Source organism: Phaenicophaeus curvirostris, chromosome 8, assembly GCF_032191515.1.
Source record: "Phaenicophaeus curvirostris isolate KB17595 chromosome 8, BPBGC_Pcur_1.0, whole genome shotgun sequence".
NCBI lineage: Eukaryota > Metazoa > Chordata > Aves > Cuculiformes > Cuculidae > Phaenicophaeus > Phaenicophaeus curvirostris.
This window is the reverse complement of record NC_091399.1, coordinates 2,939,397-2,965,977: the sequence shown is the minus strand read 5'-3', so window position 1 is coordinate 2,965,977 and position 26,581 is coordinate 2,939,397. Positions and strand designations below refer to the sequence as shown.

Genomic DNA, 26,581 nt, shown 5'->3' with positions numbered 1-26,581 from the left:
TTTTGAGTGGGAAAACCCATATAATGGACGAAAAACGCAACTCACGTGGACGAGGCTCCCACAAGGATTCAGGAATAGCCCAACTCTTTTTGGAAACCAACTGGCGAAAAATTGGAGATCTGGACTACGCAAGGAAAAATTCAGGTACCAAGAACACAGTATCTTTTGTTACAATATGTAGATGACATATTCCTTGCAACAGAACAAGAATCATTATGCACACAAGTGACTATTGAGATTTTAAACCAACTGGGCCTAAATGGATACAAGGTTTCAAGAGAAAAAGCTCAAATTGCATGCACAACTGTATTGTATCTTGGATGTGAGATAACACAGGGACAACGAAGGTTAGGAACGGATCGTGTTAGAGCAATTTGTGCGATTCCAGAACCCCGGAACTTGCATGAACTGAGGACATTCTTGGGAATGGCAGGGTGGTGTAGGCTGTGGATAATGGACTATGGACTTATAGCAAAACCTCTGTATGAGGCACAAAAATTGCCTAATCTCATTTGGGAGGGACCTCAAAAGGAGGCCTTTAAGAAACTAAAAGAGGCCTTGACTAAGGCACCAGCATTGGACTTACCGGATTTAACAAAGACTTTCCAGTTGTTCGTTCACGAAAGACAACGATTAGCACTGGGTGTCTTAACACAGAAATTAGGAAGCTGGAAACGACCACTGGGATACTTCTCTAAACAGTTGGACCCCGTTAGTGCAGGTTGGCCATCCTGCCTGAGAGCCGTAGCAGCAACTGTAATTCTGATACAAGAAGCCAGAAAATTGACTCTAGGAAAAAACATTGAAGTTTATATACCTTACATGGTGTTAACAGTCTTAGAACAAAAAGGGGGGCATTGGCTTTCCCCTAGCCGAATGATGAAGTTCCAAGCCATACTCACTGAACAGGATAATGTAAGTTTGAAAACAACTAACCTGTTAAACCCAGCAGCCTTTTTAGGTGCAGCAACAGAAGATGGTCCTTTGGAACATGATTGCATAGAAGTCATAGAACACACATATGCAACGAGACTGGACTTGAAAGATACTCCAATCGAACAGCCTGATCAAGAGCTCTTCACAGACGGGAGTAGCTTCGTGGAGAATGGGACGCGGTATGCAGGATATGCCGTGACCACACAGAGCATGGTAATAGAAGCACACGCCCTACCGGTGGGGACCTCAGCACAACGGGCAGAAATAATAGCCCTCACAAAGGCATTAGAATTAAGCAAAGATAAACGAGTAAACATATGAACAGATTCAAAATATGCCTTTGGAGTAGTTCATGTACACGGAACTTTATGGAAAGAACGAGGATTATTATCCTCGCAGGGAACCAATATAAAATACCAAAAAGAAATTTTAAACTTGATATCTGCTGTGCAATTACCAGAGCAGGCAGCGATCATGCATTGCAAGGCACATCAAGGAGGAGACTCTAAGGTGGCCGAAGGAAACACATTAGCAGATCGAACGGCTCGGTGGATAGCACGACAGGTACAGACGATGATGGCCTTGATACCTACCAAGGTAAGCCTTTTACATGATTACCTGACACAGAAACCGAAATACTCGGAAGAGGACAAGAAATTGGCCAATTTAATGAAGGCAAACCTAAATTCTGAAGGATGGTACGTAACTACAACTGGACAAATAATTGTACCTCCTGTCATTATGCGGGCAATTCTACAGGCAGAACATCAAAAGTGCCATTGGAGAGCAGAAGCATTAGTGACTTATCTGAAACGAAGCATAATTTCAGCACAGATGTTAACAATGGCAAAATCTGTAAATTCAAAATGTGAACTTTGCTTGAGGAATAATCCTGTGGTTAGGAGGAGAGTAGAAATGGGACACATCAGAGTAGGCATGGAACCAGGAGATTATTGGCAAATAGACTTTGTAGAATTACCTAAAGCTCAAGGGTACAAATATTTGTTAGTTGGGGTCGACACTTTTTCTGGATGGCCAGAAGCCTTTCCCTGTCGCACCAATCAAGCCAAAGAAACAGTGAAATGGTTGTTGAGGGAAATTATCCCTAGGTTTGGGGTTCCCTTAGGTCTATCGTCTGATAGGGGACCACACTTTGTAGCCACAATTGTACAAGAAGTAAGTAAGGCATTGGGAATTTCCTGGAGTCTCCATACCCCATGGAGACCACAATCTAGTGGACAAGTAGAAAAGATGAATCAGACGATAAAAAGACAGGTCAGTAAAATATGCCAAGAAGCTAAAATTCAATGGCCCCAGGCATTACCAATAGCCCTTCTAAGAATAAGGATAAAGCCTAGGAGTGGGATGGGACTGAGTCCTTATGAAATCCTCTTTGGGAAACCATATGAGTTGCCACAACCAAACCCAAACATGCATATTAAAGGACACCAAGATGTGTACAACTATATGTTATCTCTTGATAGAACTTTGACACAGCTACGAAGGGCCTTGATCTGGAACCGTCCAGTGTCATTAGAGAATTCAGTACACGAAATTAAACCGGAAGACTAGGTCTACGTCCGCGACTGGAGTGAAGAGCCACTGAAACAACGGTGGAATGGACCGTACCGGGTGCTGCTAACAACTTTCACTGCGATAAAGGTAAAAGGAATAGACTCTTGGATCCACTACACACGAGTAAAGAAGGCACCCAAGAACTGGAGAGTCGAAGTAGTCGGACCAACGAGGCTGAAGCTGAAAAGCAAGTAAAATGTCGTACTTCGAGTACGGGACTTTGATTATAGTTTGGTCCTTGATACCTATAATAAGTGTCACATCTCTAGAAATTTCATGTAAGAGAGAAACAAGCAAGTATACCATTGGACAAAATGCCATTCTGTCTTGCAAGTTTCAAAGTCATGTCCCAATGAAAAAGAAATTAATTCAGATTTTTTTTGGGAAAAGGTGTCTAGAACTTGTGGAGCACCTGAAACAATCTATAATAGCAAAGATTTGAGGTTAGATGGTTACAAACAAGAGCTATGAGGGACATGGAAACTTAAAGGGAAAGTATCGAACAAGTTTTATCCGCGAAATCCCATACGAGGTGAAACAAAACTGGAGCTGACAAATTTAACTTTGACTGACCAAGGAAAATATAGGTGTTTTGTGGGAGCAGGAAGTAATGTAGACTATGGAAAAAGAACACTGATAATAAATCCCCTTCAAGACCATGGAATAAAAGCAGGGCATACACATTATCCGGCTCCTCTGGGTAGTGAGGCACTTATTTACTGCCTCCTAGAGGACCCCCAGCCTGAGGAATTTGGATGGATAAAGGAAGAAAAAGCAGTTCTAAGTGATAAAAGACACTCAATAGAATTGAGACTGGGAGGAATGTTAGTCCAGATTATTAAAGGGATAAAAAGATCCGACTTGGGAACTTACAGATGCCAGTATCAAAATGCTACTACCTTTGGATATAGCGAAATCAATATTACTGAAGCCAGAGTGAAACGAGCCATAGAACTGACCCAGGCACCCCAGGAGATTTATGTTCAAAAGAAAGATACTGAAAAAATTTGATGATTGGGTTAATCAAGGATTTTGCTAGAATGCAAAATACAAGTAAGATTACAGCATGCTTGCCTTTACCAAAAATGGGTGGAGAACCGATAAACTGGGGAATATTGACTTTCCCACTCCCAGAGGTAAAAGAAAATAAAACCGAATGTAAACAAATAATAAAACCCATACAGGAAAAACAGAAAATAAGTATAAGAAGGGAGTGGAGAACTGCAGGAAGTCGAAGCGATTGTGAAAAATTACCAAATTATAAGTTCACACGTATCGGACGATTTAAAGATGTAGGATGGTGTTCATATGATGAAATAAAGGAAATAGTGAGGGAAAGAAATACAATGGAATGAGTGTGCCAGAAAAGAAATGATACAGAACAAAATTGGGACACAGTTTGGTCAACAAGTATTTTACAAAAATTCCAATACGGAAGAGAAACATCTTAATATTTTAAATGGACAGGAAAACAAAGTAGTGACAAATTACCAGTAAATGGCCGGATCAGTAGAGATCCTATTGATAGCGTTCCATGGTAGAATTATTCTAAAATTTTAGATTGTGACCTAGACCCTGAAGAGATCACCATACCTCCAGTTAAAATGGCTCTAATAGTAGGGTGTGCCTGTCGGGGATTTAAGGTCGGGGGGAAAGGTAATACAAGTACCAGTTAATAGAATAGACTGTAAATATTCGACAGTACGCAGTATGGGTAATTTTGTTTGGGCATCTAATGATGGAACTTGGACTACACATTTATCAATGGAGGGTCCAGTTAAAGAAATAACTCTGGGGTTGCCTACCCTGTGCCCAATTTAGAAGCGATTCCCCTTCAGAGGTAAATTGGAAACTTTACAAATTCGTGCTAAAAGAGACATAGAAAATGATATTAAAGACATAGATGACACTTGGCAGAAGCCTGAGACAGGAGTTAAAGTGAGATGGGCATTAAAATCCCTTTTTGCCCAAATAGCGACGTATCGTAATAGAGAAATGATTTACAAACTAATTGGACAAACTGAAAGATTGGCAAAAATAACAAAGAAGGGATTTCGAGATTTAAACTTGCAACTACAGGCGACAACGAAAATGACTTTGCAGAACAGAATGGCATTAGACATGCTCTTGTTAAAAGAACATGGTGTCTGTGGATATCTCAAAGATCGAACTGATCACTGCTGTGTGCATATACCTAATGTCACAGCCGATGTGGAATATGATATCTCGCAATTGGGAAAAATAGAAAGAGAAGCTGAAAAAGAGAAAGAAAAAATTGGTCAAAATTGGGTTGGGGCATTATTTGATAGATTAAGCATCCATCTTACTGGCTGAATACACTCTCTCATTCAAACGTTATTCACACTTTTGCTTATATTCCTTACAATCTATCTAGTGTATTTGTGTATCCGGAGAGAAATTACTCGCAAACAAAACTGGACACACAAAATTATTGGAGCAGTGACACGAGAATATCCACAGCACCCAATACCCCCATCAACTTACCAAGAAACAGTTACATGAAATGAAAATACTTGCTAAGGTGAAGTATTTTCAAAGGGGGGAAATGCTAGGAAAGTTACACTTAAAGTAGGATAAAACACTGATCATCGACTAATCAGGAACTAAGACTGAATGTAAAATTTCATGATTCTGTTGATTCTTAACGTATCCTAGCAACAGACCCGAGGTACTTGCTCAAAGGACCTCATGTGACAATAGGATCCAAGTGTGCTTAGGAAAAGTACATACTAGCTACCCTACCCAAGTAGAACATACACCTGCAACAGCCAAAAGACCATAAATCTTGTGAAAGACAGAAGAATAGGTTTCAGGAGGCAAGAAAGATATACCTGAGCGGTCAAGTGGAGATAAGTGCGGGTCCAGCCAAGAAAAACCGACGAGTTTGCCAAAAGAACAAGAAGTAATAAAGACAATGCGAGGAAGACTACTTACTTCATCTGAGGAAGACTACTTACTTCATCAGGACGACCACCAGAGGGGGGCTACGCAGGCGCAATAGAGACTGATGTCGCAATAAGGCGATGAAGTAACCTACCTATACATATGTATTAGATAATGAAGTAACCTGTTGAATATACAATAGATTGCGAAACTTTTAGAGAATAAAAAGCGGACGCGATGTGACGGTCTTTGGAACCAGATCTGGGTGCGTACCCCTGGTTCCCGGGGCCTCGAAATAAAGCACCACATATAACCTCCTAGTGTGGTTATGTGTTTGTCATTCTGCTAACACTCCCACCACAGGACAGTTACACACAGGTCTGTCAGGAAGCTGATCCACTCAGAGAGAAGCACTTTACTTGTGACCTAGCAAAAAATCACGGAACAGCAGAGGCACATAGGAACCTTATAGGTATCAGGAGATCCCACTGCTGGCCAGCTCCAGTTATGGAACTTCAGGGCTGCAGACAGAAGCAGGCTTTTCCCAAAGATGATAACAGCTTTCACAAGGACCTGACTTCAACATTATTTTTTTCCTAACTCTAGTCTGTAAGAAGCCTGCGTAGTTTTGGTTGTCTGTTCAAGCCAGAAAGAGCACTGGTCACAGGGATGTACACTACTAAGATTTCCCTTAGGACGTGGCAAAAATCCACTCTGCCAAGCAATTTCTGCAGTACAGGTCACTTTTATATGTTGTGATAACAAACCAAAAAGCAGCTTCTATTCTGCTCAGAAAAAAAATGGACCCATAAGTTTTAATAAACTATTCTCCAGCCTGGTAATGAACCTAGTATGGGGCCACCTTCAGAGGACTGGAAGCAGCCCGGTACTGGCTGGAGTGGCTGCAGGCAGGCAGACATCATCCCAGTGGCTCCAAGCACCTGGGGAACCCCAGACTCATCGGCACAAACCAGTTGCGGAATGGGGCAGGGCCCAGGGCCTGAGAGTGGGGGAAGCAGGGAAAGCAGCAGCAGCACAGCCCGTACAGAGAGCTCTGCCCCTCGGGATCATAACATCATAGAATGGCCTGCTTTGGAACAGACTTTAAATACCATCCAGTTCCAACTCCCCTGCCATGGGGGGGGACGCCTTCCACCAGACCAGGCTGCTCAAGGCCCTGTCCAACGTGGCCTTGAACGCTTCCAGGGATGGGGCATCCACAGCTTCCCTGGGCAACCTGTGCCAGTGCCTCACCATCCTCATTGGGAAGAAATTTCTCCTTATGTCTAGCCTAAATCTGCCTCTCTCCAGTTTATATCCACTGCAGCTAGTCCTGTCACCACAAACTGTTGTGAACAGTCCCACTCCAGCTTTCTTGTAGCTCCTTTCAGGTACCGTAAGGTCGCTAGAAGGTCTTTTCAGAGCCTTCTCCCAGGCTGAACAACAACAACTCTCTCAGCCTGTCCTCATAGCAGAGGTGCTCCAGCCCTCTGATCATCTTTGTAGCCCTCTTCTGGACCCGTTCCAACAGCTCCATAGTCTTCTTATGTTGAGGATTCTAGAACTGGACACAATACTCCAGGTGGGGTCTCACGAGAGAGGAATAGAGGGGCAGAATCACTTCACTCGCCCTGCTGGCCACGCTTCTTTTGATGCGGCCCAGGACACGGTTGGCCTTCTGGGCTGTGAGTGCACATTGCTGGCTTATGTCGAGCTTCTCATCAACCAGCACCCCCAAGTCCTTCTCTGCACGGCTGCTCTCAATCACGTCGTCCTCCATCCTGTATTGAAACTGGAGATAGCCCTGACCCGGTGTAGGACCTTGGCCTTGTTGAACCTGATGAGGTTTCCCCAGGCCTATTTCTCCAGCCTGTCCAGGTCCCTCTGGATTACATTCCGTTCTTCCATGAGGAGCATGGATAAATCCGTTTTAAACTACTCCTATATGAATATATTTTCGTACCTTGAGAAAACACGCTTTTTTAAAAGCAACGTTATTTATGATGAAGGACTGTTTTCTTTACACAAAATCAAAGATCATGTATCTGTAGTGCCACTTTAATTCTTTCTCTCTATCTCCAGGATATAAACAGGTCTGAGATCCAGAAGAAAAACTGCACCTGGCTCACGGTAACACATGAAATGTGTAACAAAGACGATGTGGTAAGAGGACATTATGGTACAACTTCTGTATTTATGTAATGCAGGATTCCTAATGTCATGATAAAAATGGCATGTAAATGGAAAGAAATGTTCAGGTGTTTTTATGACTGTTACTGAGATGAATCAGCACTCTAATTTAAAAATAAACTGTCCTCTAGTTGCTCTACTTAACAGATTCTCAAGAGCTGTTTTTAGGAGAATGCTTTTAAGCTTAAGACCAAGTTCCCTGCGTAGTTGTAAATGCAGCCAATATGAAATGTGACTGATTTTGTATGGTCAGAAGTCACATAATCCCCACGTCTCAATAGCTTCTCAAGAAGTCAGGAATAGGTGTTGCTTCTGTCACAGAACACTGACTTTCAGAAAATGATTTATGAAAATCTCGGATGAAGTGAGCCTTGGTTTTGCAAAGCCGTGGCTCTGTTCAAAATGAAAGCTGTCCTGTCCAGAAGTGAAATAAGCTCAGTTTCTGTCGAATGCTTGCTGGTCTTTGGGCAGTGATATAAGAGTCATTAGCAGGTGCCACAGGGTGAAATACAAAAAATGTATTCCTCACTGACACCACAGTGACAATTGCTGTATCAAACCACGCATTTCACTGGTGGAAGTTCTGTATCAGGCAGCATTGAGATGATGCTTTCTGGAAAAGCAGCGCTCCAGAGAAAATAGGAATTACTAACTGAGCTGTTCAGAAAGACCGGCTTCCAACTTAAAATAAGAACATTTACAGAGGAGATTCTACACAAACACATTTAAGTAGTTTTCAATTTTTGAAGGAAAGTGGAGAGTGCTACTTCAGCAGTTTTCTTTTATGCCATCATGTCTTAAAAAAAGCATATGAATCTGATTATTTTATTGAATATTTTCATTTTGCAAGAAAGATGAGAAGGGCTGGACAAGACAGCAAAGGAAAGGGTAACAGCTGACATCTTTCCAGTTAACGCAGCACATTTCTTAGTGCTGTAAATTGAGCAAGTGAAGGCAAACGGTGGGGGATGGTGCTTCTGGTTAAATAACCATGAAATGAAATAAGTCATATAACTGCCTCAGAGCAACTTTTCTGAATGGAAAAATGTAGTATCAGCCCTTAGAGCCGCTCTGCAAAAAAGATAGCATAGAAAAGTAGGAAAATTGTACTGATAAGCCCTGTGGAATATCATACAGCTTTCTCCACGCTTGCAAATCCAGGAAAAATTGCCATTAGTGTCTCAGTCTTCTGGCACAGCTCAGGGGGTCTGAAGGTGATGTCTTGCATTTTACAGTTATGAAGTTACTTCCCTTTTTTTGTTTTCCCTTGTCTTGTGTATTTATGCATCTAATTTCAACTTTGACTTTTTTACCTTTGTAGGTGTTATTCTTTAAACTAGGATTCAAACGTGATCAAGTCTGTTAGGCCACAAATTTAATCTGCTGAACCTGAGAAGAGTTTCTAAAGTTGAGGAATGTGCTTCAGAAGTAAATGTCTTTTATTTTAAAGAACAGCTTTAAGTAACTGAATAGTTGTGCTCGGGTTTCACATGGTTGCAGCAACACAGCCCTCAGTCTGTGCTGTCTGACTGAATCTATTTGTTTGCATGTAGGAAGACACAAACAGAGAAGCGTACATCTTTAATGTCTCTCTTGCTATGAATTGCTATCAAACCTCAAGCTTAGCAAACTGAATCATGGAAATCCATGAGATTTCTGTGTATTACAAGCAATGAAAAATTAAAAGCAGCTGAACGTGATTCCTTGGAGTTCATGGGCTGCATTTTAATGCTTGTTTCACACATGGACTAGGTACTTTTTTTCTTTCTTTTTGTTTTTGTTTTTTCTTTCTTTTGTAGCCCATCTCCAGTGTTAATATAAATATTTTAGTGTTTTTTCCAGATGGCAGCACTTGAGAAAGCTACTGGTGATGTTGTGCTCAAGTTTGAACCATTTGTTCTTCACGTGCAGTGTCAAGAGATGCAGGATGCACAGCTTCTGGTAAAATTACATTGAGTAACAGTATCACAATATTGTTCTCTTATATTCCGTGCTGCAAAGGTCAAAGTGTTGGCTCCTGAGCAAGCTCTAGCACTTTAGAATAGTCCCAGATGTGCTATATGTTTAATAACCAAGGTATTAAAAGTAAGCTAATGAAGAAAACACAGCTTTAAAGTGAGTAGAGATTTTGCTTTCCATTTTAAAATCAAAATTACTCAACTGCAGCTTGGTTTGCAAGCTGAAGCAGATTGCCTGCTAAAAAGCTTTTCCAGCGATCTCAGGTTGCTTTCATGGGCTGAAAGTGACGGTGTTTGTAGACAGCATTTTGCTGCCAGCCAGGCCATTTGGCTCCTGTGTTGCAGCTCATTGAATAGTACCTTTGCCTTCTGCTTTTCTAGCCTGACTCCAGAGAGTAATGCATGATGCGTTTGTTCCTTCATTGATCTAGAAGAGAGCTGATTAGCTGCTTTTATAGCATTGCTGCCCTTCTAGCTGTACAAGAGTAGCATGACTGAGTGCATGGCTACCAGATAATGCAGTGCCGTGCCCAGAGAGATGGTCATGTCCCATCTGCAGTGACGGGTTTAGATTGGACAGTCAGGATTGACTGGAGCTCTCTTAAAACTGCCCACTATTTGTGACACTACATGGGTTTGATCTTAAAAACATTTTAATGTATCTATTTTCCTGTATTAATCTGGGGAGATGGTTTGGAATAAGTTTTTTGCAAAACTGAGACTGAGCTGCATTGCAACCTACTGGGAATTATTCCTTGCTGTGAAAGTGTGTGAGACTTGTTTAAGGTATCTTTTTTTTTCCTCAGCATTCAGTGGCTGTTGATTCTGGGTTCAGGAACTCTGGTATTACAGTTGGCAGAGGAGGAAAAATTATGATGGTAAGGACTTTTCTACTGACCTGTAAGGAATATAACAGAATCCCATCATTACTTGTAGCCTCAGTTTTTTTACAAGCCAAGATCTGTGCTGTAACGTGATTGACTGCTTTCACAGGCCATGCTGTAGCACTGCAAATTCTTTCTGCCTCATTTGACAGCAAACTAACCAATTGTGTGGAAGAGTGGTTTTTTTCCTTTAGTAAATTCCCCATAATATTCAAACAACCTTAATAAAATAAAAAACTTTATTCTAGAGAAGTCTTTCTCTGTGTGTTTTTAGGCTGTCCGGAGCACTCATTGCTTAGAAGTTCCATTGAGCCACAAGGGGAAATTGATGGTCTCTGAAGAATATATTGAATTGTTGGATTCCACTAGCCCTGTTCATTACATCTAAATCTGAAAGTGAAAAATGCACAGGAGAGATTGTTTAAATAAAAAAAACAAACCAAAACACAAACTAGACAGCTCTTACAAAGTCTAAAATACAATTTCAATTAATTGTTTGAGCTCCAAAGGCTATAAAGTATTTAAGGAAAAACCTGTAAGCGACATGAGTTTGCAGACTTTGTTATTAAGTGTGGTTTGAGTTTCTTTTCTCATGTTAACAGCATTTGTTATTCTAACACAGTGGCCATCTCAGCAGAATTCAGGTGGCAATACATGCTTTAAACCACTAAATGCTTTGTATAGTTTGCAAAACTGAGGATTTTTGAGGGTGGTGGAGAGTTACACACAGTACAATTGTGTCCAGCTGAGGAAGAGAACAGGCAGAAGTGCCAGAGTGCGAGGGACACAGATACTGGTGAGGCACCTATGTATACGTAACCAGAGGAGTTTCTTTTTATATGTCCACTGGGAATCTCTGTAGTGGTTAAAGTTAGCAGTGACTGCTCATAGCAGCAGTCCATCTGATTGCTAATGCTGTCAGTCATTAGACATTTAACCTGATACCGTTTCTAGTTTCTGTAAGGTTAACAGGGTCTTCATGGCACTTGAGTGCCTCCACCACTTGATTGCTAACATCCAGGCATTACAGAGTGGAGTAGCAGGACACGCACAAGGACACGCCCTGGTATTTCTGATTATCCTTCCAGTGTTGGCTAGAACATCTCAATGTCAGTAACAATTTTCTTCTCTTGGCACATTTTGGTGATATTACAAAAGCATTTGTTTGTTCAGTTTTGCAGATTCTGAGCAAACCTACAAAAGTAATACTGACATAATTTGTTTCTTTCTAGATTCTACAGAAGCTTAGAGTCAGCTTTGCAAACTGCCGCTGGTGCAAATGACTTGCATTCTGAGGGGATGGAGAGGAGTCACTCTGTGTATGTTCGTAGAAGGAAGAGGAAGACAGTTCACAGACAAAGTGTATGCCCCTCTCCCAAGGATCAGCATGAAGAGCTAGAGCCTGAGGATGATATAGAAAACAGTCTTGATATTTTTGCTGATATCATGATCTAGACTAAAGCAAACTGAATAACAATTGTAATGCTCTTTGTAAGAGACAGAAATACTGCTCTGTTCTAAGCAGTAACACTCCTATGGATGTTTACCAGGAAAAAGGTAATTAAACAGGATTGTGCACAGGTTCAATGCCAGAGAACAAAACCTTAGAAGGTTTTGGGTGTTGTTTTTTTTAAAAGCACTGTCTTTTACTCTGTCTGCTAGTCATCACAGAAATAACTGTTTTGGTACAGCCTTTGGCTATGTCCTCAGTGGTGGTGTTTTGTGTCCATATGCTGAGTTTAGGCCTTCTGATTTTCACAGACCAGAGAAACTCTAAAAGCCTAGTTGTTATCCCTGAAGGTTTTTAATCCCTGTAGGAGCTTTGCCAGCAGTACAGATGCCCGTCTCAGAACAGGACAAAGCTACGTGTCAGCCAGCTGAAGGACAGTTGCTGGTGTGGAGATAAGAAGTTGGGTCCTGCTCTGTGCCAGCTTCAGCCACTGTGTCCTGGATCCTTTCTGGCCGTTGCACTGGGCAGCAGTGTTGATGTTGTTTTCCTGCACTTTGCTGTGTTTCAGGCTCTAGCCCCCTGTGTGTTGCCATGTTCTGCTTCCCTTGGCCAGTGGCCGTTAAGTGTTATTTTCCTTTGAGTCTTGTAGCCAGCTCCATACATTGATTTTGCTCCCTTACATCTCATTCCATGTGGCTGGTGCCCAGCCTCCGTTCTAGCTGTCGGGCATAAGGTCATCCGAAGTGTACCCTAACAGGCTTTCTTCCCAGGCTGTGAAGCATCGGCACTCAACAACTGTTAAACACAAACCAGCACAATAATGTGCACATTCCTGTATTGCACCCCTGGAAAATTCACTCCTTACTCCAGGTGTATTTTGCAGAGCAATGGTGAATTTGTGAACATTTGCAGCAATGGATCCTGAGCCTGCCCTGCTTTTTATGCCCCTAGTAATACACTAACACTGCAAAACAAGGCCCTGACTGAAGGAAAATGGTTTATTTGGTGCGGTAGCTCCAAGTTCACAGAGCAGGGAGTTGTCTGTTGGGAAATGGTTAAGTGAACAAGGACATGTTCCCTTGAAGGAGCTGTATAAACCATCTCCCTGATGAGCTGGGAGCAGCTGGCTGTACAAGCTATTCTTTTTGATAACATTAAGCCTGACTCTAAGATAAGTCAGCACGTAGCCTAGAACATTGTAACCAAAACAGGACTTTTTGTCCTTGAACATAGAAACTATAGCAGGATGTTAGAAGCAAAATAGCATGTAGTAGTTAATGAATATTAACATAGGGGGCAATATGAATATGGCCAATGAACATGTATTTGCATGCTGTTACTAACCAATGAAATTATAATACGATGATGTAATCAAGTAGAAGAAAAGTATATAACCTGACTTGTTTTGAATAAAGACAACCTTGCTTTATCAATCATATTGATTTGACTGCTTGAGTCCCTCCCGCCGTGGCAAGTGGCGCCCGAACAGGGACCCGAAGACCTGACTGGACCGGGACCTGATATGGTCACCATCCTGACCGGCAGGAGCTCGGAAAAGCACCGGTAGCAGCGACCAGGGGGCAAAAGATCGACGCTGGCTGGAACAGGTGCCTGAAGAGACCTTATAGAAGGGGTTCGCCGTCCGACGAGGGCCAATGCAAACGTAAGGCTGCACCATTTATGTGATATAGGGAAAGTTACCGGTAACAATGGAAAAGCAAGTGGCCCTAGGTTTACTTCAATGCTTTTTAGAAAAGCGAAAGGTACAGGATATAAATCTTAAAAAGGAATTACCAGGGCTGACAATCCCTTTGATCCGGGTCCGACAGACACCGACAAGGAGCCCAATCCACCCCCTCACTGTCCTTCAGACCAACAGGCGCGAGCCAGGAGGGAGGCACAGCAGCAGGGAGAAGTTGAAATATTGCAAGCTTTGATCTGTGTGCGGCACGGCAGTCTGCGCTGGGGACTAATTAGTGACGAAGCGATGCGGGGGATGTGGGCCATTCACAGGGGAGGTTTGGGATGCAGGGGGTGCGGGACGGCAGCGGGTGCAGGGGTGGCTGCGGTGCAAAGCGTGGGGGCAGGTTCATTCCGGCACTCCAAAACTGGGAAGAAGGGAAAAAGAAAATGAAAAAGTTTAGTTTGGGATTTTGTTTTACTGCCTTTTTCTACCTCTAATGGAATTCGTAGACCTAAAATGATTTGGCAGAACATTTTTCACCCAGCTCTAATCTTGATATTTTAAGCTGCTTTTGACATGGAAACTACTGAACAAACAGCTCTGAATTGCTACATCCATAGCTGTGAGGATTGGCATCGTTGCCACACAGAGGTATTATTGCCTGTGCCTGTCATTTCAGATTTGGCTTTCTATCTTTTAAAATGCATTTTTCCAATTAATTTGTGAGTTACTTTAGTTTTCTGTGTGTTCATAATAGTAGTAATAATTCCAACAATTATTATAAAAATAGCATACGGAACTGGTAGTTACAATCAGCTATAGGAAAAATCTGAGGCATACCTGACATTAAGCTCACTGAAAAGAATGTGTCTATATGACAACCAAAGCAAAAAAGGTGGCTTTGGTTTCAGCTATTTCAGTAAGAACATATGTTCAATTTCTTGTAATTCTTAATATACCTAATTTTTCTTAAATTTTTGAGCAATTAATGTCATAGTTTTATTTTCATCCTTACTACTTATTTTTTTATTTAATTTTGTAAGACTAGCTTTTTACTTTGGAATTCTTCCAGGCCTCAGACTGTGGGTGGGAGGCTCCAAGGAGGAGACATGAATCTCCTTGGTGACCAGTCCTTTGCTGTCTCTAATTCACTCCAAGCTTCAGGAACGGTGGGGTTTTGTTTTATTTTTGTTTTCTCCCTGGCAAGGCTGCACATCAGGACCCCTTGGTGGTCAGCCTGCCCTTTGCTGTGTCTTGTGCTGCAGTTTCAAGCCCAGGAGCAGTGGTGTGAGTTTGGGAGTGGTGCTTCCAGCTGTGAGGATTGTAGCTTGCTGGGGCGCTCGGTGTGGTGTTTGCCTGTGAGGCAGTGCCATTTGGCTGGTGCCCATCGATCCCGCTGGCTGTGCCGCAGTTTGTGGTAGCTGGACTTGCCATGTCTCTTCCTCGTGTGCAGAGAAGTCAGCCACAGCACAGTCCCTCTGCCCCCCAAGAATCAACACTGTGTTACTCCACTGCTTTTCTCCTGGCAGACTCAATGAGATTTTCAGGGGACCGTGATGAGGATGTCATCACCACTTAGCCCTAAATGCACCTGGATCCTTTAGCTGTTTTAGGATTCGGGCTTGGCAGAGCCCACATGGTCACTGCTGTGCCTGTGTCCAGGAGTCGCTGCCTGGGGAGCAGACCAACAGTCAGGCTACAGGTATGCCAGTCCTGTGGGTCCTGCAAAGCAGCTGGAGGCATTCCTGGCCCTGGCTTTGCTTCCTCTTCTGCTGCAAGATCTCAAAAGTTCTGCAGTCTTTGTTACCTGGTGCTGGGTTTTCCCTGTCCTAAACTCATGGTGTTGTCCTTCCTGTTCTGTGCATAGTTCCAGATGCTGAGCCATACATGGCACTGCTGCATTTCCAGGAACTCCTGCTCCTCTGATATCTTACACATCCTTTGGTCAAACTATATAATAAATTCATCTTAGAGAAATTATTGTTATCATCAGTTAATTTCTTTAGAGAGAGGGAACAAATAATTTTCTCCCGTGCCTTGTCAGCTGGCTTGGCACTGGCTTTCAACAAGGAGCGTTGGGTCCAGGGGCAGTCTGAGCAGGGAAGCACATAGCTCAACAGGAACAGAATTGCACCAAAAGCAAACAAAACAGCATTACAAGTGCAACTTTCTCTGTGTTTCAGTGCTGTTAGTGCTGAGCCAATGTAGGTGTATCTGCAAAAGCTGCTGGAAGTGACGTCTGTGCTAAACCCTGCAAGTGGTGTCCCATCTGTCCTGCTCAGAGCAATGTCTGCTTCCCCTCCATGCTCTCAGCTCCCGGGCTGTGGCACTAATGCTGCAGAAAGCTCAGCTCCTTTGGCTTCTCTTGGACTGAGTCTATGAGGATGAAACTTCTCTCAGAAGAGGGCCCCGCTGCCTCCAGGTCTTGACACTGGCAGGTTTCTCCCTGCCTGTGGCTGCTGGGGTCCAATGCCTGGGAGGCAGACACCTGTCCTTGCAGGGATCCACCTCCCCTTCTGGAGCCAGGCACCTCAGGGAGGCCGAGGTTGTGTGAGTCACTATCCCTGGAGGTATTTAAAAGACGGGTGGATGAGGTGCTCAGGGACATGTTTTAGTGGCTGACAGGACTGGTTGGACTCAATGATCCTGGTGGTCTTCTCCAACCTAGTGATTCTGATTCTGTGATTCTGAGTGCTCTGCCTGCAGTGGTGGACACCTCGCCTGGATGTTTTGGTGCACTTACTTCAAACATTAGTGACCTGGCACAACTGACCATGGGCACCAGGATTTTGGAGACCAGCTCTCCCTCTATCCTTTCCCAAGACAAGGAAGACTGACTGAAAATGTCGTATGAGTTGGTGGAACGAGAAGGTGCACATTCAGCATACAAATCTCAGTAGCAGTTGACACAAAGGTGTTGAAGAAGCATTCCTGGATAGATGGGGGCTGAGCCTAGGGCCCCGTGGTGGAGATGAGCCTGAGGCAGCTGGGCAGCAGGTAAGTGTTGTACTCACCTGGTGCTACGCTGGGAGACAGTGCTGAGCTCTGGACTGCTGGCATAGGACTAAAGGACTGGTGTGACTGCAAAACACAGCACATAAACTGCTTATGCTGCTGAAGACAAGGAGGGACCATGAGTTCAGAACCAAACATTTCAGGAGGGGTAAAGTGAAAAGGTATGGTGGGCTAGCCACTCCAGAAAAAAATGCCTTAGAACTTGGTTTCTGTGAAGTTAACTGTGCATTGCTTTACAGTGTGTTAGTCAGCAGTTTACTGTTCAAAAGCAGAAATTGCAGCTAATTTCTGGAGGAGAAACAAATTCTTGTGTAATACTGGCAAGGTGAAAACCCACTGTAGAGTTGTGCCAGTCTGATCCTGGATTGTACGCCTGGAGTTTCCTCCTTGTGAGGTTGCTAGAGTGAGAGCACGTTGATCCCTGGGGAATGATGACATTTGATTCACTTTAAACAAAAAGAAAAGTTAAGAGTTTTTTCAGGTGTTTTGGTTATCACTAAAGCCCTTTGCTTCTGTAGTGAAGAGTTAGCTTCAGGCTAGCACAGCCAAGATAACTGGCACAAAGGCAGAGCCCTGAGCTCTGGGGAGAAGGGGAGGTCTCAACCTCTGCCTCTCTGGTCTCGTTTTTCCTGTGTGGAGTAGTTACACTTTCCAGAGTCACAGTGCTGTGCCGCTGTCAGGGCTGTTGATTTCCTTGACATCATTTCTCCTTAAGGTTAATAGTATTTCACTTTTTTGTTTAAAACTACTAACAGCATTCTCTGTGTGCACTGGGACTTGGATATCTGAATTATAATGTCAACAGCCTCTGCTGTTTTACTTTTGTGGAATGAGCTGTAGTTACCAGAACCCAAATTACACCCTCTGCTTCTGCTTTTGCTCAGATCTTTCCTGTGCTACCTTTCTTGAAAACTTATCTGCGTGTCCTTTCCTTATTTCCTCTGGGCCCATTCCTGAAGCTACTGTGGATGTAACTGTGTGAACTGGGGATGCTCACACAACTGCTTTGTTTGTTAATTAACATCCAGTGACCTAGGCTGCAGATGGTGAAGGCGAGTGATCATAATCATCAAGCTGTTTTTCTTTCTTTTCAATATGAAGAGTTTGGGGGTAGGAATGGAGGTGCCTTTGCAAAGCAGTGGTAGAACCAGCTGGCATGCTGAGGGCACAGCAAGGTTGTTTGCCTTTTTTAGCTTGGTTTTGGAGACAGGTTTTATATCTCCATATGCCACTTTGATTGAGTTATCTTTATTGTTTGCCTCTTGGTTTTTTTAGTTTCCACCTTACTCTCTAACGGTGGAAAACACACATGCTAGAAATTTTCCATGACAGGAAGTTCAAACTCGGTACAAAGATTCCTTCTTGGGAAATAGCTGAGGAAACAGGTTTTACTGTGTGCCCTGAAGATCAACAGACCTGGATCACCATCAGTCAATGACAGAAGATAATTCCAGAGTCAGGGGGCTGAAAAACTTCATCTTTTTTTCCTAGAATAGTTAAATTCAATGGCAATGGACCATTAGATCGTATGGAAATCCTAGGGTCTCTCAATGCCTGAGCTATATAAGACCCCAGTTAGATGACAACAGAGAGAAGGATGAGGTAAGATGCTAGGAGAACTATGCTGAAGTAAGTCTGCAATTGACAAACTTGCTTGAAGAAACTGTGCTTTCAAGATTGACTTCAGTGACTGATAAACTTAGGTGACACATTTATAAAGATGTGAATGAATACCTGGCACTTTAGACCGCCTGAAATTTCTACCCTGAATTTTTTATTGGCTGCAGCTCTAAAATAGTGGAAGCCATTTATGTAACTCTCTGAACACCCTTGATAGGAGTGGCTATATATCCTATTCCTAAACAACTCTGCATGAAAAATGGTTTTTATTTGACTCTGCAAAGAGGCTGGAGAACTCCACAATGATACGTTGCATACCCTTGAAAATTAGCAGAAGTGGGAAAAGAAAGGTAGTGCAACAGTAAATCACAGATTCAAGGGGAGCAAGCTAGAATGGTAAATCCCAAATTATTGAATGAGGGTTCATTACTATGTGCTGTGAGTGCTGTGCGATTAAAGAATTGCGCCAGATTGCCTATGGTATGCTGGTATAATCACATTGATTTTATCACAGCTATGCCAGTGTGATGCAAAGGAGAATGTGGTCCTAGAAATGTTTATGGTTAAGTGTTAGCAACTCAGAGGAAGCAATCTAATTTTGTGCCTTCCAACGAGACAGAGCTCCTGGTGAAGTCAGCCGTTCAAAGTGGCGTGTCGCTTCCATGAATGCCTTCTGTGGATGGCAATGCTGGGGAGCAGCAGGGCTAGCGGCTCAGAGTGCCTCCTTCTGTTATGTTTCTCTTGCATCAGGTCCCTGCTCCCAACACTGACAGAGAGTTGTGCCTGACAGTACCACAGGGTTCAGTCCTTCAGCTGCAGATGAGGAGTGAACATCTGAAGTCAGTTAGTCAGGATGGCTCTTCAACAACTGGCAGCATCTGTGCAACATTCATGGCAAGCACACAGTTTTAACAGCTTAGTTCTCAGCCATACCCATGCTTCTCTGTAAGACTGCAAAGCTGCAACAAGCTGTCCAACACTTTTGCAAGCTTTTACATTAAAGTGGATGATAATAAACCCATTTTTTTTTGAGACCTATGCATGTCAGCATGTTTTTGTAGCGACATGCCTTCATACCTCCCGTTCCACCGGTGATGGAATTTCAGCAACTGGCTTTTAGTGATACCAGAAATTTCTGGTGCCTCTAGGAAGCCCAGTGAACAGCTACAAGAAATGCAATTGTAGACACCTGTGATGAATAACAGCATTGATGTTATATGGTTAGCGAAGGCATAACTGCTCCTCTCTTGTACTAATTTCCCAGCCCTGTGCAGGCAGTGACTGTGAATGCACTCAGGCAGTGTGTCTATTAGCTCACTTCAGTTAGCATCGTAATGATCGACTCGCTAGGATAACCTATAACCATTATAAGGGATTTTCAGCCTTACTCACTGTGTATTCTTTTGCAAGGATGCACACTAGCAAACAGTTACTTTTCCAGATTGATATTGACCAGAGAAGGTGAAGCCAAAGGTGGGAGAATGGATCTCTTAAAGTCTCAAAAGCAAAGATTCATGTTTGATTATGTTTTAACGCCCTATGGACAGTTTGTTGCGATCAGTAACTTCTGTTCATCTGATATCCAAAGCCGCCTTCTTGAATCACTTTTCCTTTGTGATCTAGAGTTTGCCAGTTCTTTTTTTAAACTCAGGTTAACTCCTGCTGGCATTACATGACACTACATATTATGTTAGAAGTTTGTTTAACTCCGTACAGAAATATGTGGTGACAGATAGTTCCTCAAAGAGCTCATTGCTTTCACCGATTCTCCAGCTTGACACTTTGCTGGCTACTCAGAGACCTGTTTTTTGGCAGGGGTCGTGGATGCTACCAGAAGAGTATTTGAAGAGCATTTGAAGGTGAGAGTCAACAGTCTCCTGCTTTGCCAGCTATGTATAGTGCCAAAGTAAAGCTATCATATTAAAAGAAAATACACTCTAGACTTTTTTCATTTATTTATTGAAGCTAAAAGTGACCAGTACATTCAATGGTACAAAATGTGAGCCTAAACTCTGGTCTTGTTTTCTTCTTACAACACTCTGGGGCCCTTCTTCCTAAGGAAATTTCCTGCTGTTGTGTAGATTTCAGCTGTTTGAGCTCTGCCTCCAGATGCTCATGGAATTAAATGTTCAATATTGGCTGTCAATGGCAATGAGTGCTGCTGGTCGGAACCCCCATTCAAAGGGGAAAACATAATTTCTTCTCTCGGAGCTTGTTAAAAGGCTGCTTGGCTGACCAGAAGCAGCCACATATAACCTCCATGACGGTAACCATAGTGGATTGAGGTTGGTGCTGTGACTGTGTGTGGGAGAATGGGGTGCAGCCCTTACTTCTCCACGGTGACTGCCAAAATGACTCTCCCAATGTGTGAATGCCACCGCTTTCCCTCTTTAAACTGGGTGCCTAAAACCCCACGGGCTGCCTTTTGGCATGACAGGATTTGGTGAATCCACTAAGAGCTCACACACACTTAAAATCCTCAGGCTGGAGACGATGCTGCTGATTGTCTGCTGAGGATAGCCTGGGAGGTCGAGCATCTCCGGGTTGAGAAAGGAGTGCAAGCTGGCTGGGTGCAGGCAGACTTCTGTCCTCAGGGAGGGTTTTGGCAGGTGCCTTTGGTGGAGTGGAAAGACCTGGGCTGGAAAGAGCCTGTGGTGAAGGGCCCTGGCAGTGTCAGGCATGGGGAGGGTAGTGAAGCATGCATGTGTGCTGCCCTGTGTGCTTTTCTTGTTCCTCTTCCCCAGGCTGTTCATCAGTGTGTGCAAGCGTCTATATCACACTGGGACATTCGACTCCCTTCACCTGCCTTTCCTGGGAAACAGTGTTCATGGTGCTGACAGTTGCATGTAGGTAAGTCGTCTTCTGGAATGCTCTGGGTGGTCCCGGTGCCAAGCTTTCTACCCAGCCCTGTGAGTGATGTGTGTTCTGGAGGTGGCACAGAGCAGTCTCTGATACCACTTGTCTGCTCTGGAGCCCTTTGCTACACCACCCTTCTTCAGCAAGGGGAATTTTCCTTGTCTAGTTTGGATTTTACTTTTGAATGAGGTTTCCAGTCTTGGGCCTTGGGTAACCTGCCTGCTCCAAGGAATTACCAGTGCTCAGACTGTGGATGTGGTTATCGCCTTCCTGTGTGGGCTCTGCCTCACCAACATGGTAATGACATTGCTGTGACTCGTTACAGGCAAGCTTCTTTAAATTATAACCCCCACTGATAAAACAGAATAATGACCTCCCTATGTCATGCCAGCCAGAGGAGTCCCACTGGGGGCTATTGAGGTCAAGGGCAGTAAATTAGCAAATGCCACGACAAATAAATGAGAGTTAAGGGAAAAAAATCTACGCACATGGCACATTCTTGCTGAGTGTAGCCCACGATGGGGATTGTGAGGCTTTTATGATGCAGTTTGGGTGGGTGATTGAAATCCTGTAGTTTTGGAGAAAGGTGGAACCTTCTCCTCCCCACCCCCCTGCCTCCCTTGATCCCTGAGCTGGATTGATGCACATGGAAGACCTTCTGATGGGCTCCTTGCTAGGCTTCTCCTTTGCGAGCCTGAAACTGTCTAGGAGCTGCGGAGCTCCAGTTCTGCACATAGAGCTGTATTCCTGCTGAGCGGCTTAGCACTGTGCTTCTGCAGCACCTGTCCATGCTGAGTGCCTGCTCTGTACAGTTGGCATGGAGGTCCCACAGGCAGCTGGGGCTGGGCAGGCCACGCAGGCAAGCTGGAAGGGGTCTGATCTGACTGATAGTTGAGAAGCACAGTCCCCAAAATGGTGATCTAGGCAGCCTGTGTGACCGCATGCCGGTGCTGAGGAAGAGGTGGTGTGCCCCGAGCTCTCCTACCTGCGTCTCCTGGGTCATACGTGGCACCACCAATGAATCATAGAATCATAGAATGGTTTGGGTTGGAAGAGACCTTAAAGATCATTCATTTCCGACGCCCATGCCATGGGCAGGGACATCCCCTGGACCAGGCTGCCCAAGAACCCATCCAGCCTGGCCTTGAACACTTCCAAGGAGAGGACATCCACAACTTTCCTGCGCAACATGTTCCAGTGCCTCACCACCCTTGTTGTGAAGAATTTCTTAAGGTCTAGTCTATATATTCCCCCCCTTCCCCTCCCCCCTCCCAATTTAAAGCCATTCCCCTCGTTCTATCACTACATGTCTCTGTAAAAAGTCCCTCCCCAACTTTCTTGTACACCCTCTTTGGTGCAGCATCCCTCTGCATAAAGAGGGACCAGAGTCATTGCAGAGGAGAGAGAATGAAAGAGGGGTCGAGAACTGGCTCTTGGGCATTCAAACATGGTGTTTGACAGTCCTGGGATCTGTTCCCAGTGTCCCATGCTACTCCTGTACATTGCCTAACACAGAACATAAAAGTTGTCTTGCTGCCAGACACGTGAAGCCAAGAGGTGGGTTTTTTTACTGAGAAGTGCCCAGAAGTTAGGGTTTGTGGTACCTGGCTGCTTGTTACCTTGGGCCAGGTCCAGTAAAGCGTGTCAGCAATACGCAGTTCGTTAAGTGAAGGTCTGCGATCTGCCACACTGCAAAAGTGTCTGTGTGCTGTGAGTCATTACACCAGAAGCACACCCTAAGCAACCAAAAGTGCATTGCACTGTGTCAGGCATAAAATTTGGACAGGAAACAGAGGGGTTTTGGCTTCAGCAGACAAATCGAACCCCTTGTGTAAAGAATTTGCAATTTCAAGAGGAAAACTTGGAAGGAGGGAAGAATGTACAAATAGTGCCAAGAAACAGACTCACTTATCTGGCACAAAATATGAAGAAATCTTTCCAGCTGATGGTGAGATACCCAAAAGCACTGCAGCGGTCACAAGTTAGCAAACTTATTTGTCTCTTTGTTCCAGGTAATATTAGTAATTTTCCAGTAGATTCTGAGGACCCTACAGTATGTTATAAAATCCCTTTTGGGTGACAAGAGCAAGAACATAAAGCAGATTCTAAGTTTGTCAGGCACATATATTCATGTTTCACTGATGAAAACCAACAGAACAGAAAGTTCTTTTGAGCTTGGCTGTAGGTGTATACAATGAGCTCATGTAGATCCAGGTGCAGCCATTAAGGAAACATTTGATATTGTGAAGTTGCTTGAACTTCAAATACTGATACTTCTAGAAAGTGTGTTATTTAATATAAGTGTAAATACCAGGAAAGAAAGGGAACTGCTTTTTTTAGCTTGGGAAGTCATGTGCTTTCTCAACAATAAATACAATTAACCACTGACCTCACTTTGCACACATGAAGTGAGATGTAGTGAGGTGTAATGATGTAGAACCTGTGACATTATCCCTCTGTGCATTGCTGATAAATGAACCTATGACAACATTGCTAACCTACCGAAAGCCACGCTTGAGCTCTCTTCTGCCTACAAAACATAAATCCCCTGCTTCTGATCCTGTTCCCAAATGTTTCTTTGCAGAGCTCATCTTGGTGATTTTCCTGCCTTTGTACCTCTAAACTCAGGAAAGTGTCAAACTCATTTCATGTGCCAAGAGGTGGCTGCTGAGCAGGATGAACTTGGCCCGGGGCTGGCCAGCCCAGGGTGGCAGTGTCCTGGCAGGGACCCTCATAGCTGTGCCTGGGGAGAACCGAATGCTGCTGGGGCAGCTTCCCTGAGCTTAGCATTTTTCCTTCAGCTGTTGAATTTCAGTGTGGTGTGCTTGGTACATGCCTGTTGAGAAAAAGCTGATGGTTCATGTTCATGAATGCGTTGAGGATCATTCTTGGCTAAGGAAGTTGTATTACTAAGTATTAATAAGAAAGACAGGCCTCCTCCTGCACTCCAAATTAATTTGTTTCAACATTGTAAAGTAAGAATTCATATTTTTTTCACTGTTTTGTCTCCTTTTTAAAATTATTTCCAACTTCTAGTGGCCTCTAAAGTCGGTAAAGAATTTAGACAGTATGTTGCCTTCCTTTGTATTGGTGTTAAGTGGAGGCGTCAGCATAGTTTACAGTCTTTGTGGGGAGAGTAAAATGATAGATAGTTGGTCAACAAAACTTTAGACCAAACTCTTCTCTCTGCAGATATTTGTCCTTTGAAATGCTGACACCAAATCTCTTCAGATTTTAAAGGCTGCATGTTACTCTTCAGTTTCTGGTATTAAAGTCAATTTCTCACAAATATTGCCTAGAAGTCTTATATTCTTGCCTTCATTGATGTATTTAGATCCTGAAATGTATTGATCATATCTTTTAAATTCCTTTGTGCAAGACTAGAAATAAACTCCCCTAGGTCAAGTTCTGTTTATACAGTGGACTGTTCTTGCAGAATTACCTTCTTGACTTAATAGCTTCCTTTTGGATGACATTTCTGCCAGAAAGAAGACAAATTGTCGAAGGTCAGCGTGCAGATCAGCTCAGAGTGTGGGAGGAGATTGTAGCAGATCAGCTAAATTGCAGCAGGCCTGGCCAGCAGCGTTGGGCAGCATGATGCCGGCCAGCGGCAAGACACTGTGGGAGCGCAGCTCCCTCCCCACACTGTAATGTGCAGCAAGAGCCCTTTGGCTTTTGGATGCTATCAGGCTGTAATTTGTCCCGTTTAGTCTGTTCTTCAGCCTGAAGAACTTAACTGGCACGGTGACAATGAATTAGATCAGCATAGCTGATCCTTTCAGCTTAAATGTTGACAGGTTCAGTGGTCCTCCAGACTCTTTACATTAAACCTAGCAATTACCTGGCTGTACCCAAAGTAGTCACGTTCGTTTGCAGATGTTACACAGTGCAATTTTCCCTGCACCTTGCCTCCCACTGATTCCTGCAACCTTCTTTGAAACTGTTGTCTTACAAATAGTTGGGAGCCGAAACCTCGCTGCTGAATCTGCTCTCCTAATTGCACATCGGCTGTGATGCTGAATTGTTCTCCTGATGTGTAACATCAGGGAACCAGGACTAAAGGATCTCATACCATAACCCTACTCTTGGCGAACTTAATGCTGGTCCATATATATATGTATGTTATATAGAACACACTATGTTATATAGCACACATTCTATATACGATACATATACGTTACCTATGTTTTTTGTTTTGTTTTTATATATATATAAACAAATAAATATGAGTTGATAGAGAATAGTTCTGCTGAAGTTAAGGGCTTTAAATTGTATGAAGTTTATGGTAAGAGGATAATCAGGGCTGCAAGCACCAATAGAAGTGGCACCAAAATCTGTGCATTTTGCAGATGTACTTGAAAAATGAAGCTAAAACTTGACTCCATGCTTGTCTTGTCATATACTGTGTTCATTGAGGTGGGGATCAGTGTTTTTCTGTGGCATTTCTAGCTACTGCACCTTAATTCTGTTTAAAGTATGCCTCCAAAGCCTGTGCACATAGAGGGAAAAATGCTAAAGCACAACTGCGTCATAATTAAAACAAGGGAGTTGTCTTTTCCCTTTGCAAATTCTTCTATTTATTGTATGTTCTACAAGAGAAGAAATATAAAAGTCTCTTCTAATTAAGCTTTTTATCCTTTGAAGTTATTTTGGTTTTTTTTTCACATTGGTGATGTAATTTATGTAAATAATCATCTATCTGTGAAAGGAGTGTGTCTGTCAAAAGCTAAAATAAAAAACATCCGTCATTTTGAAGTGATTAACATTCTCCAGATGTTTAAATCATCAGATTCCTGGAGTTTCCCTTTGTTGTGATAATGATATAGTATCCAGAACAAGAATGTTTACTTTTTTGTATGGGTCAGACACAGATTTTTCACAATCTTATTAAAGCATGCAGTTTATTGTAATTGTATGTGCAGATGAAAGCATATGCAGTTATTATTATTTCCTTTAATTGTAAACTGCTGCTGGTAATTTTACTGTACTGCTGAAACAAAAGGAGTGAACTTGAAAGGACCACCACTGCCCACTTGTGTAATCAATTTATAGATGTCAAGTCTCTACAGAGATGGTTATCCTGCTCTGTTCGAGGAGTGGTGACATGCTACCACCCTGCAGCCAGCCCTCTCCCCCTCCTCTGCTTTGGGGGAGCTGCTTGGGCATACAGTAGATGTAGCTGATAATATTAAGTGACAGTTCTGAACCGTTGTAGTCAAATGTGTTCAGCTTGTTCAGCTTTAGACTTCAGGGAAGAAATCAAACATGCATTCTTCTCTAATGCGAGGGACCTCGTGGTTGATCAAGAGAGATTTATCCGTCCTGCTCCAGCCAGCTCTCTATGGTAACTGGAGCCTCAAAGCCTCGCTGGAGGTTAAGGGCAGGGGGGGTTACAAGCAAGGAAAAGGGCTACACGTGGATAAAACGGGTCATTTCCTCTCCCTTCTGTTGTCATTGCAGAGCAAGACCCTTCAATTCATAAAACTAGCTAACGTACAAGAGAAATGTG

At 43.3% G+C, this 26,581-nt stretch overlaps 1 pseudogene; it reads left to right on the top strand.

Annotated features, from left to right (window-relative positions):
* Positions 1-9,447: 9,447 nt before the first annotated feature.
* On the top strand, positions 9,448-12,035 carry LOC138723153 (tRNA wybutosine-synthesizing protein 3 homolog; annotated as a pseudogene).
* The last annotated feature ends 14,546 nt before the right edge of the window (positions 12,036-26,581 follow it).